Here is a 13847-nt window from a genome sequence, read left to right on the forward strand (position 1 = left end):
TCACGATGGTGTGATGACTTACCTAGAGCCAGACATCCTGCAATGTGAAGTTAAGTAGGCCTTCTGCATAGTCAAAGGCTTCTGCATAGTCCATAAATCAGAAATAGATGTTTTTCTGGAACTCTCTTGCTTCTTCCATGATCCAGCGGATGTTGTCAGTTTGATCTCTGGTTCCTCTGCCTTTTCTCAAACCAGCTTGAACATCTGGAAGTTCATGGTTCACGTATTGCTGAAGCCTTGCTTGCAAAATTTTGAGCATTATTTTACTAGCATGTGAGGTGAGTGCATTTGTGTGGTAGTTTGAGCATTCTTTGGTATTGCCTTTCTTTGGGATTGGAATGAAAAGTGACCTTTCCCAGTCCTATGGCCACTAGTGAGTTTTCCAAATTTGCTGGCATATTGAGTGCAGCACTTTCACAGCATCATCTTTCAGGATTTGAAATAGCTCAACTGGAATTTCATCACCTCCGCTAACTTTGTTCATAGTGATGCTTTCTAAGGCCCACTTGACTTCACATTGCAGGATGTCTTGCCACCTCTTAATATTGTCTGCTTCTGTTAGGTCCCTAGCATTTCTGTCCTTTATCAAGCTCATCTGTGCATGAAATATTCCCTTGTTATCTCTAATTTTCTTCAAGAGATCTCTAGTCTTTCCCAGCCTGTTGTTTTCCTCTATTTCTTTACATTGATGGCTGAGGAAGGCTTTCTTATCTCTTCTTGCTATTCTTTGGAACTCTGCATTCAGATGTTTATATATTTCCTTTTCCTTTTTTTTCACTTATCTTCTTTCCACAGCTATTTGTAAGGCTTTCTCAGGCAGCCTTTTTTTTTTTTTTTCTTTTCCGTGGGGATCCCTTGATCCTTTTCTCCTGTACAATGTCGTGAACCTCCGTCCATAGTTCATCAGGCACTCTATCCAGTCAAAGGCAAATAAGGCTGTGGCATGGACCATCTATGTAGTTACACTATGTAAGCCATTTCACTGGCCTCCAACAGCCTTAGATGCTCCCTTTCTGTACCAACTGATTTCCCCATCAGTCTGGGGGCTTCTCCAGAAGCAGGAACCTCTACTCTGATTCAGTTCTCCCCAAGAAGTGCAAGCACAGATCCCATCTTGCTTCCTCTCCTCTATTTTTCCCCTTCTTTCGTTCATTCTCCCCAGTTATGCAAGTATCTTTCTTGTCCTTTCTGGGTCCAAGGTCTTCTGCTAGTGTTCAACTGGTGTTCAGTGGGAATTGTTCCATCTTTAGATATATATATTTTTTGCATTTGTGAAGAGAGATGAACTCCACATCCTCAAACTCCTCCACTATCTTGTTTCCCCATCCATACTTCTGTTGATGTATACTTGGGTTTCCTGTCTGTTGCAGATAGTGTTGCAGTGAACACTGGGGTACATGTATCTTTTCCAAGTATACTTCTGATGTTTATTAATAGACCTAAAAGTATTTAGATTTTCTAACCCTTCACATAGACATCACCAGATGGTCAAACTGAAATCAGATTGATTGTATTCTTTGCAGCCAAAGATGGAGAAGCTCTATACAGTAAGCAAAAACAAGACTGGAAGCTGACTATGGCTCAGATCATGAACTCCTTATTGCCAAGTTCAAACCTAAATTGAAGAAAGTAGGGGAAACCACTAAACCATTCAGGTATGAACTAAATCAAATTCCTTATGATTATACAGTGGAAGTGAGAAATAGATTTAAAGGACTAGATCTGATAGATAGAGTGCCTGATGAACTATGGACAGAGGTTCCTGACATTGTACAGGAGATACATATCAAGACCATCCCCATGGAAAAGAAATGCAAAAAGCAAAATGGCTGTCTGGGGAGGCCTTACAAATAGCTGTGGAAAGAAGACAAGCAAAAAGCAAAGAGAAAAGGAAAGATATAAGCATCTGAATGCAGAGTTCCAAAGAATAGCAAGAAGAGATAAGAAAGCCTTCCTCAGTAATCAATGCAAAGCAATAGAGGAAAACAACAGAATGGGAAAGACTAGAGATCTCTTCAAGAAAATTAGAGATAACAAAGGAACATTTCATGCAAAGATGGGCTCGATAAAGGACAAAAATGGTATAAAGGACCTAACAGAAGCAGAAGATATTAAGAAGAGGTGGCAAGAATACACAGAAGAACAGTACAAAACAGATCTTCATGACCAAGATAATCATGATGGTGTGAACGCTCAACTAGAGCGAAACATTCTGGAATGTGAAGTCAAGTGGGCCTTAGGAGACATCACTACGAACAAAGCTATTGGAGGTGATGAAATTCCAGTTGAGCTATTTTAAATCCTGAAAGAGGTTGCTGCAAAAGCACTGCACTCAATATGCCAGTCAATTTGGAAAACTCAGCAGTGGCCACAGGACTGCAAAAGGTCAGTTTTCATTCTAATCCCAAAGAAAGGCAATGCCAAAGAATGCTGAAACTTCTGTACAATTTCACTTACCTCACACACTAGTAAAGTAATACTCAAAATTCTACAAGCCAGGCTTCAGCAATGAACAGTGAACTTCCAGATGTTCAAGCTGGTTTTAGAAAAGGCAGAGGAACCAGAGATCAAATTGCCAGCATCCGCTGGATCATGGAAAAAGCAAGAGAGTTCCAGAAAAACATCTATTTCTGATTTATTGACTATGCCAAAGCCCTTGACTGTGTGGATCACAATAAACTGGGGGAAATTCTGAAAGAGATGGGAATATCAGACCACCTGACCTGCCCTTTGAGAAACCATATCCAGGTGAGGAAGCAACAGTCAGAACTGGACATTGAACAACAGACTGGTTCCAAATAGGAAAAGGAGCACGTCAAGGCTGTACATTGTCACCCTGCTTATTTAACTTCTATGCAGAGTACATCATGAGAAGGGCTGGGCTAGAAGAAGCACAAGCTGGAATCAGGATTGCCGGGAGAAATATCAATAACCTCAGATATGCAGATGACACCACGCTTATAGCAGAAAGTGAAGAGGATCTAAAAAGCCTGTTGATGATAGTGAAAGAGGAGAGTGAAAAAGTTTGCTTAAAGGTCAACATTCAGAAAACGAAGATCATGGCATCTGGTCCCATCACTTCATGAGAAATAGATGGAGACACAGTGGAAACAGTGTCAGACTTTATTTTTCTGGGCTCCAAAATCACTGCAGATGGTGATTGCAGCCATGAAATTAAAAGATGCTTGCTCCTTGGAAGGAAAGTTATGACCAACCTAGATAGCATATTGAAAAGCAGAGACATTACTTTACCAACAAAGGTCCGTCTTGTCAAGGCTATGGTTTTTCCAGGGGTCATGTCTGAATGTGAAAATTGGACTTTGAAGAAAACTGAGCGCCAAAGAATTGATGCTTTTGAACTGTGGTGTTGGAGAAGACTCTTGAGAGTCCCTGGACTGCAAGGAAATCCAACCAGTCCATTCTAAAGATCAATCCTGGGTGTTCTTTGGAAGGACTGATGCTAAAGCTGAAACTCCAATCTTTTGGCCACCTCATGCGAAGATTTGACTCATTGGAAAAGTCCGTGATCCTGGGAGAGATTGGGGACAGGAGGAGAAGTGGACGACAGAGAATGAGATGGCTGAATGGCATCACCGACTCGATGGACAAGAGTTTGGTTGAACTCCAGGAGTTGGTGATGGACAGGGAGGCCTGATGTGCTACAGTTTATGGGGTCACAAAGAGTTGGGCACGACTGAGCGACTGAACTGAACTGAAGCCTTGTGAAAACAAGATGCTAAGGAGATAAACTTATGTACAGCCAGTAAATTTCTATATATTATTTTATTTGGAAATGATATAAATATTCAGTGACTGTCCTTTTCTTGTTTGTTTGTTTTGTTTTACCTAGGATCATATAGCTTTAAAGTTCAAGTTGCCAAATAAGTTTGTGAAACCATTTTCATGTGGACATTTATGAGCATAATTATTGAAAAACATACATATGAAAAACATGATTGTTGTACATGTTATATCATGCGAAACATAAAATGTAGTATAATGTTCATTTATGCATTTTATATGATTGCATCTATTTAATTCTCTTCTGTTTAACAATCATGTTTGATATTATAATGCAAATTTCCTCAACTGAGCAATAATCTAGCATTATCCTAAATTTTGAGGTGGTGACATATTATGCAAGTAAAAAATATCAAAAACAATTAATGTAAATATTTATTCATATTGTCTTTCCTTTTTATCTTTTTTATACCCACTGTTTTTGATGTGCATCAAGCAATTCATTTTTAATATACCTTTTGTCTTAGGATTGATTTATAGTTCTATTGCATAATCCTAGACATCTAGTGAACATAATTTATGCTTAACTAGTAAAAGTAGTAGAAAAAATAGAGTGTTTGCATTATACTTAACACTGACAACTTGGAAGTTATGCATGTTTTACTTTACAACAATTTTCAAATCTAGCTTTACCTCCCAAAGATTATCCCAAGTCATGGGAACTTTTAAAAATTGAATGCGTTCCTGTAGTTCGTGTAGTTTTAGGAATGCCTAATTTATATAATAGCTCATTTATCTCTAAATATATTTAAATATAATTCCTTTATTGGGTTTATAAATTAATTTAGTAATAATGTCCATATGTAGAAAAATGCCATTATATGTTGACAGGCATGTGTGCATACATACGTAAACATATATAGACATATAGGCAAGCCGACAGAAATCTTATAATTTTCATTGTAAATTCTAGCCATGGGTCAGTAAAACATAGTGATATAATAAAACTGGTTTATCTCTACTTATTATTTTCATCTGAATTGTTATGGAGACTACTCTGAAGATGTTCTTTTGCTGTGCTTGACATATAGTCTGATGGCAGCTATGAACTCAGTTTAACATCACTGACTGAGGAGACATCTGACAGCTCACTGGATATCTCCAGACCCCATCTGAATGGGTAAGACATTTAGTTCTGTTTTCAAATAGCCTTTCATTCTCTATTCAATCTCAGGTGGTTTCTTTAGGGGATCTCTTAGTCCCTTGAGAGCCTTCCACAGAGGGCAAAGTGGGGAGTAAAGTTCAAGTGACTACAGGAAGAGGAAGGGCTGAGGTGGGATAAGTCTGTCAATGTGGACAGGAAAATGGAGAAGGTAGTGGTTTGAAGGGGGACATGTCAAAGGATCAAGAGAACTGGAGGGAAGATCCAAAGCAATAAAAGAAGGAAGCAGTCGCAGCCCTGATGAGAAGGGGCAGGTTTTAGAGAAGCCAGTAGGGGAAGAACCTTAAATGTCCTAAAAAGGCCACTAAAATTTCAAGTTATCCTTAGTAAAGTTCATGCCAACAAAAAGCAAACACAGAAGTGGCAGAACACAATTTCAGGAGGAGTTGAAGAAGAGGGTTTTCAGTCCAAGGAGAAGCTCCCATGTTCTTAACTAATGGTACCTTGATACTTTTGAACAGATAACTTTCATCTCCAACCCAACTTGTACCTGCCTGTGTTCTAGAAACAGACAAACCCACCACTATAATCAGCTTCCCTTTATCTGAAACTCTAAACTACTTTCTAAAGTGCAGTTCATTCTTAAGAACCAACATCTGTCCCTACTAGCAACAGGGAGCATTTAGAAGTTGAACTCAATAAAAGATCCCTGATCATCAGTCAGGAGTGAAGATCAAGTCTTCAAAAGTGTGCAGTTAGGATCTTGCATGAGTAGTCTGGACTCCAATGATTGAGAGTCCAGATTGATTGTATCCAAGCTGCAGTCCTGTAGCTGTCAAAGAAAAATTGTAGATAGATATTAAAGTGTTCTGGAAAAGGCAATGGCACCCCACTCCAGTACTCTTGCCTGGAAAATCCCATGGACGGAGGAGCCTGGTAGGCTGCAGTCCATGGGGTCGCTAAGAGTCGGACACGACTGAGCAACTTCACTTTCAATTTTCACTTTCATGCATTGGAGAAAGAAATGGCAACCCACTCCAGTGTTCTTGCCTGGAGAATCCCAGGGATGGGGGAGCCTGGTGGGCTTCCGTCTATGGGGTCGCACAGAGTCGGACACGACTGAAGCAACTTAGCGGCAGCAGCAGCATTTAAGTGTTCAAAACAAATTTTATTCATGACTGTTGAAATGGGGAAAAAGAGAGCTCAGTATAGAGCTGGTTCAATTCAAATACGACAGTGGAAAGTGGAAATTGATAGCCAGGGAGCCACGTAAGACTCACCTTATCTTTGACAAAGGAGGCAAGAATATACAATGGAGTAAAGACCATCTCTTCAACAAGTGGTGCTGGGAAAACTGGTCAACCACTTGTAAAAGAATGAAACTAGATCACTTTCTAACACCACACACAAAAATAAACTCAAAATGGATTAAAGATCTAAATGTAAGACCAGAAACTATAAAACTCCTAGAGGAGAACATAGGCAAAATACTCTCAGACATAAATCACAGCAGGATCCTCTATGATTCACCTCCCAGAATTCTGGAAATAAAAGCAAAAATAAACAAATGGGATCTAATTAAAATTAAAAGCTTCTGCACAACAAAGGAAAATATAAGCAAGGTGAAAAGACAGCCTTCTGAATGGGAGAAAATAATAGCAAATGAAGCAACTGACAAACAACTAATCTCAAAAATATACAAACAATTTCTGCAGCTCAATTCCAGAAAAATAAACGACCCAATCAAAAAATGGGCCAAAGAACTAAATAGACATTTCTCCAAAGAAGACATACGGATGGCTAACAAACACATGAAAAGATGCTCAACATCACTCATTATTAGAGAAATGCAAATCAAAACCACAATGAGGTACCACTTCACACCAGTCAGAATGGCTGCGATCCAAAAATCTGCAGGCAATAAATGCTGGAGAGGGTGTGGAGAAAAGGGAACCCTCTTACACTGTTGGTGGGAATGCAAACTAGTACAGCCACTATGGAGAACAGTGTGGAGATTCCTTAAAAAATTGCAAATAGAACTACCTTATGACCCAGCAATCCCACTGCTGGGCATACACACCGAGGAAACCAGAATTGAAAGAGACACATGTACCCCAATGTTCATCGCAGCACTGTTTATAATAGCTAGGACATGGAAACAACCTAGATGTCCATCAGCAGATGAATGGATAAGAAAGCTGTGGTACATATACACAATGGAGTATTACTCAGCCGTTAAAAAGAATTCATTTGAATCAGTTCTGATGAGATGGATGAAACTGGAGCCGATTATACAGAGTGAAGTAAGCCAGAAAGAAAAACACCAATACAGTATACTAACACATATATATGGAATTTAGGAAGATGGCAATGACGACCCTGTATGCAAGACAGGGAAAGAGACACAGATGTGTATAATGGACTTTTGGACTCAGAGGGAGAGGGAGAGGGTGGGATGATTTGGGAGAATGGCATTCTAACATGTATACTATCATGTAAGAATTGAATCGCCAGTCTATGTCTGATGCAGGATACAGCATGCTTGGAGCTGGTGCATGGGGATGACCCAGAGAGATGTTATGGGGAGGGAGGTGGGAGGGGGGTTCATGTTTGGGAACGCATGTAAGAATTAAAGATTTTAAAATTTAAAAAATAAAAAAAAATAAAATTTAGAAAAAAAAAGACTCAGTGAGTGGAAAATAACTAAGAAGAAACATTAATGGGTATAGGAAGTTCTGGCTAATTAATAGAATTTTTGCTGAAAATTGTAATCCAGCTGATGGATGTGGAGGGTGGTCAGACATGGAAGGTAAGGGGCTCTTGCTTGGCTGACTTAACTGTGTTCTTGCTAAGGATTTTGCAAGGGGTGCACAAATGGGCCTAAAGGAACACCCAACTTCTTTGTTACAAGCCAGTCTTCAGTTTTTGGAGTTCCTGAAGCACTTCAGTGTTCTTCGCTCAGCACAATGACCTCCCAAGTAGAAAGGAGTTGCCTTGGACACCAGCACACAAACAAGTGGAAAGGGCTGTTGGGACCAAAGCCCTGACCAATGTTGTCTGCAGCCTTCATGGGCAAAGATATTTAATTACCGAGAGCAGCACTTACGCTAATGTTTCTGTTGGGGTCATCAGTGATTGAGAAAACTACAAATAAATGACCCAAGAAATTGTTTCAAAGAAAAAGTAGAATCTTACCTAGGCTGTTCAAGACCAAGTCAAGGTGCAGAGAATTTGGGCCATGGGAACTTCTCCTTGACCTTGACCTAGAGAAGGTAATGAACAGTAAGCAGGTTCCTGCCTGGGTCTGATGCAAGCTCAGGAACAATCCTTGGAGAAACAGAGAAGAGCAGGTTCCCACTTCCTAAGATTTTTCATCCAGGTGACCCTGCAAAGGTCCTATTTTTACAGTAATCACATAAACTTGTATTTCTCTGGTAAAGATTGTTTAAACTGGATCATTTTTGCTATTTTCACAGGTCTCCACTCCGTGCTGCCTGCCCCATAGCTGTCAGGTTACCCAGCATAGGAAAGTGTTAGAACATTACCAGCTGCCTTGGAGACCAAGCACAACAAGCTCCACTCTGGTTCCCTTGACAATCTGTATTAGGTACTGATCTTTTTCTTTTTCACATAATGTACCATTATATTTTGCATTTATATATTGGTATCACACTCTTTTATAGACTTGATGTTTTACTAATGATGTATAATAACTTTCCAGTATTCTCCCTGCTGTTTTTACTTCCAGTATATTTTATTTCTACGATCTGTGTTTTTTGAATCCACATCTCTCCTTCATCAGTTCAGTTCAGTTCAGTTCAGTAGTTCCGTCGTGTCCGACTCTTTGCGACCCTATGAATTGCAGCATGCCAGGCTTCCCTGTCCATCACCAACAGCCAGAGTTCACAAAAACCCATGTCCATCGAGTCGGTGATGCCATCCAGCCATCTCATCTTCTGTCGTCCCTTTCTCCTCCTGCCCCCAATCCCTCCCAGCATCAGAGTCCTTTCCAATGAGTCAACTTTTCTTATGAGGTGGCCAAAGTTCTGGAGTTTCAGCTTTAGCATCATTCCCTCCAAAGAAATCCCAGGGCTGATCTCCTTCAGAATGGATTGATTGGAACTCCTTGCAGTCCAAGGGACTCTCAAGAGTCTTCTCCAGCACCACAGTTCAAAAGCATCAATTCTTCGGCACTCAGCTTTCTTCACAGTCCAACTCTCACATTCATACATGACCACAGGAAAAACCATAGCCTTGACTAGACGGAACTTTGTTGGCAAAGTAATGTCTCTGCTTTTCAATATGCTATCTAGGTTGGTCAAAACTTTTCTTCCAAGTAGTAAGCGTCTTTTAATTCCATGGCTGCAATCACCATCTGCAGTGATTTTGGAGCCCAGAAAAATAAAGTCTGACACTGTTTCCACTGTTTCCCCATCTATTTCCCGTGAAGTGATGGGGCTAGATGTCATAATCTTTGTTTTCTGAATGCTGACCTTTAAGCCAATTTTGTCACTCTCCTCTTTCACTTTCATCAAGAGGCTTTTTAGATCCTCTTCACTTTCTGCCATAAGGGTGGTGTCATCTGCATATCTGAGGTTATTGATATTTCTCCCGGCAATCTTGATTCCAGCTTGTGCTTCTTCCAGCCCAGCCTTTCTCATGATGTACTCTGCATAGAAGTTAAATAAGCAGGGTGACAATATACAGCCTTGACATATTCCTTTTCCTATTTGGAACCAGTCTGTTGTTCCATGTCCAATTCTGACTGTTGCTTCCTCACCTGGATATGGTTTCTCAAAGGGCAGGTCAGGTGGTCTGGTATTCCCATCTCTTTCAGAATTTCCCACAGTTTATTGTGATCCACACAGTCAAGGGCTTAGGCATAGTCAATAAAGCAGAAATACATGTTTTTCTGGAACTCTCTTGCTTTTTCCATGATCCAGCAGATGTTGGCAATTTGATCTCTGGTTCCTCTGCCTTTTCTCAATCCAGCTTGAACATCTGGAAATTCACGGTTCACATATTGCTGAAGCCTGGCTTGCAGAATTTTGAACATTACTAGTGTGTGAGGTGAGTGCAACTGTGCAGTAGTTCGAGCATTCTTTGGCATTGCCTTTCTTCAGGATTGGAATGAAAACTGACCTTTTCCAGTCCTGTGGCCACTGCTGAGTTTTGTAAATTGACTGGCATATTCAGTGCAGCACTTTTGCAGTATCATCTTTCAGGATTTAAAGTAGCTCAACTGGACTTCCATCACCTCCACCAGCTTTGTTCATAGTGATGCTTTCTAAGGCCCACTTGACGTCACATTCCAGGATGCTTGGTTCTAGGTGAGTAATCACACCATCGTGATTATCTTGGCCATGAAGATCTTTTTTGGACAGTTTTCTGTGTATTCTTGCCACCTCTCCTTAATATCTTCTGCTTCTGTTAGGTCCATACCATTTTTGTCCTTTATCGAGCCCATCTTTGCATGAAATGTTCCCTTGGTATCTCCAATTTTCTTGAAGAGATCTCTAGTCTTTCCCATTCTGTTGTTTTCCTCTATTTCTTTGCATTGATTACTGAGGAAGGCTTTCTTATCTCTTCTTGCTATTCTTTGGAACTCTGCATTCAGATGCTTATATCTTTACTTTTCTCCTTTGCTTTTCGCCTCTCTTCTTTTCACAGCTATTTGTAAGGCCTCCTCAGGCAGCCTTTTTTTTTTTTTTTCATTTATTTTCCATGGGGATGGTCTTGATCTGTATCTCCTGTACAATGTCACGAACCTCATTCCATAGTTCATCAGGCACTCTATCTATCAGATCTAGTCCCTAAAATCTATTTCTCACTTCCACTGTATAATCATAAGGAATTTGATTTAGGTCATACCTGAATGGTGTAGCAGTCTTCCCTAATTTCTTCAATTTAAGTCTGAATTTGGCAATAAGGAGTTCATGACCTGAGCCACAGTCAGCTCCTGGTCTTGTTTTTGTTGACTGTATAGAGCTTTTCCATCTTGGGCTGCAAAGAATATAATCAATCTGATTTCAGTGTTGACCATCTGGTGATGTCCATGTGTAGAGTCTTCTCTTGTGTTGTTGGAAGAGGATGTTTGCTATGGCCAGTGCATTTCTTGGCAAAACTCTATAAGTCTTTGTCCTGCTTCATTCCATATTGCAAGGCCAAATTTGCCTGTTACTCCAGGTGTTTCTTGACTTTCTACTTTTACATTCTAGTCCCCTATAATGAAAAAGACATCTTTGGGGGGTGTTAAGTATAAAAGGTCTTGTAGGTCTTCATAGAACCATTCAACTTCAGCTTATTCAGTGTTACTGGTTGTGACATAGACTTGGATTACTGTGATATTGAATGGTTTGCTTTGGAAACGAACAGAGATCATTCTGTCGTTTTTGAAATTGCATCCAAGTACTGCATTTCAGTCTCCTTTGTTGACCATGATGGCTACTCCATTTCTTCTAAGGGATTCCTGCCTGCAGTAGTAGATATAATGGTCATCTGAGTTAAATTCACCCATTCCAGTCCATTTTAGTTCGCTGATTCCTAGAATGTCAACGTTCACTCTTGCCATCTCTTGTTTGGCCCCTACCAATTTGCCTTGATTCATGGACCTGACATTCCAGGTTCCTATGCACTATTACTCTTTACAGCATCGGACCTTGCTTCTATCACCAATCACATCCACAACTGGGTTTGTTTTTGCTTTGGCTCCATGCCTTCATTCTTTCTGGAGTTATTTCTCCACTGATCTCCAGTAGCATGTTGGGCACCTACTGACCTGGTGAGTTCCTCTTTCAGTATCCTATCATTTTGCCTTTTCATACTGTTCATGGGATTCTCAAGGCAAGAATACTGAAATAGTTTGCCATTCCCTTGTCGAGTGGACCACATTCTGTCAGACCTCTCCACCATGACCCACCCTTCTTGGGTTGCCCCACGGGCACGGCTCAGTTTCCTTGAGGTAGACAATGCTGTGGTCCCAGTGTGATTAGATTGACTAGTTTTCTGTGAGTATGGTTTCAGTGTTTCTGCCCTCTGATGCCCTCTTGCAACATCTACCATCTTACTTGGGTTTCTCTTACCTTGGACATGGGGTATCTCTTCACGGCTGCTCCAGCAAAGTGCAGCCACTGCTCCTTACCTTGAACAAGGGATATCTCCTCACTGCCACCCCTCCTGACCTTGAACATGGAATAGCTCCCCTAGGCCCTCCTGCGCCCACGCAACCACCGCTCCTTGGATGTGGGGTAGCTTCTCCTTGCCTCCGCCCCTCGCCTGGGGCGGGGGTAGCTCCTCCCAGCCGCTGCCCCTGGCCTCAGATGTGGGGTAGCTCCTCTCGGCTGTTCCTGCATTGTTGCAGCCTGGCACTCTCAGCTGCCGCTGTTGACCTCAGACATGGGGTACCGCCTCCAGGCCACCGCTTCTGACCTCAGGCGTGGAGTAGCTCCTCTCGGCTGCTCCTGCGCCGTCACAGCCTGGCACTCTTGGCCGCTGCACCTGACCTCGAACGTGGGGTAACTCCTCTTGGCTGCCGCCCCTCGGGCATGTGGTCCTCCTGGCTTCTGCCCCTGATGTCAGATAGTGTTTCTTAAATGCTTATATTAAAAGAAAAAAGTGGTGGGGACTGTGTGAAGAGAATACTAAAGTCTGTTGAAGCGAAAAACCTGTGTCAATATCAAGTCAAAAGTGGACAACTACTCAGCAATGGAAGTTAGGAGTAATATGTCTGGAGCTCAGCATATCCCTTAAAGTTTTTCTTAGTGTTACCACATCTTGTGATTAAGGTCAATAATTAAAGAAAAAAACTCAATATAAGCAGGGCTAGTAGTGACCCAAAACTTTTAGGAATGAAATTTGGGTCACCTTCAGATAAAGAGTAATTCAGGTGCTTATTGAGACAAAGGGAATGCATAATTTACAGTAGAAGAGGTAGTGTCTAGTACTTGTTACTGAAAGGAGGATTATAATTATCATGAATATTTCTTCCTTATTGTGTTAAGACGCCTGTGTGTGTATATATGGTGGCAATAGTTGTAAAGAACCCACCTGCCAATGCAGGAGATGGAAGAGATGTGGCTTAGATCCCTGGGTGGTGAAGCTCTCCTGGAGAAGGGCATAGCAACCCAGTCCAGTATTCTTGCCTGGAGAATCCTATGGACAGAGAAGCCTTGTAGGTTACAGTCCATAGGGTGACAAAGAGTTGGACACAACTGAAGAAGTTTAACACGCATGCACACTTACATTTATTAAATATATACATTTGTTTTCTATCTTCAATATTCCCTTATCATTCAACATGAGATGTTCTAACATTATATCATAGTATTTAAGCATTGTTAATTTTGTGACATACTGTTTTTATGCTATATCATGGAGAATAGTAAGTGTCATTTAAGGACTTAGTTCCTCTTCTTGGGAAGAGGTGACTGTTTTTGGTTATACATAGGATGTTTTATCTTGTTAAGCAGAATCATGATGTCATTGCTGTCTTTATTTGATGAATTAAGTATAGTTGAAGACATTGAGTATAGTGACAAGTTGGGAATGGGTGGACTTGTGATAGTTAACTTGATTGGGCTAAGAAAGTAAGGTATGTGGTAAAAGCATTTCTGAGTGTGTCTGTAAGTGTTTCTGTGGATAGTAGCTTTTGTTCAGTATTCTTTGTAAAGACATTCACTCTCTTCAGTGAGAGCAGGCTTTACCCAGTCAAGATGGAGGTGATCAATGGAACAAAAGAAAAAAAAGAGAGAGAGAGAGAGAGAGATGTATTTTCTCTCCTCTGTTAGAGCTAAGGCATCCAATTTTTCCTGCACTTGGACATGTGTTTCTGATTTGTGCCTTTAGACTCTGGAAATTATACCAGCCCCTCACTGCTTCTGAGGTCTTTGATTTGGAAGTAGGAATTACACAATCAACTCCCCTCCTTCTTAGGCCTATATATTTT

At 40.9% G+C, this 13847-nt stretch overlaps 1 long non-coding RNA gene across 1 annotated transcript; it reads left to right on the forward strand.

Moving 5' to 3' along the window:
• On the forward strand, positions 1623-8504 carry LOC108638493. Its single transcript, XR_001919841.1, has 3 exons — positions 1623-1655; positions 4833-4921; positions 8380-8504. It is a non-coding gene; the product is annotated as an uncharacterized LOC108638493 (long non-coding RNA).

The sequence above is a fragment of the Capra hircus genome, chromosome 21 (assembly GCF_001704415.2).
Source record: "Capra hircus breed San Clemente chromosome 21, ASM170441v1, whole genome shotgun sequence".
NCBI classification, from domain to species: Eukaryota; Metazoa; Chordata; class Mammalia; order Artiodactyla; family Bovidae; genus Capra; species Capra hircus.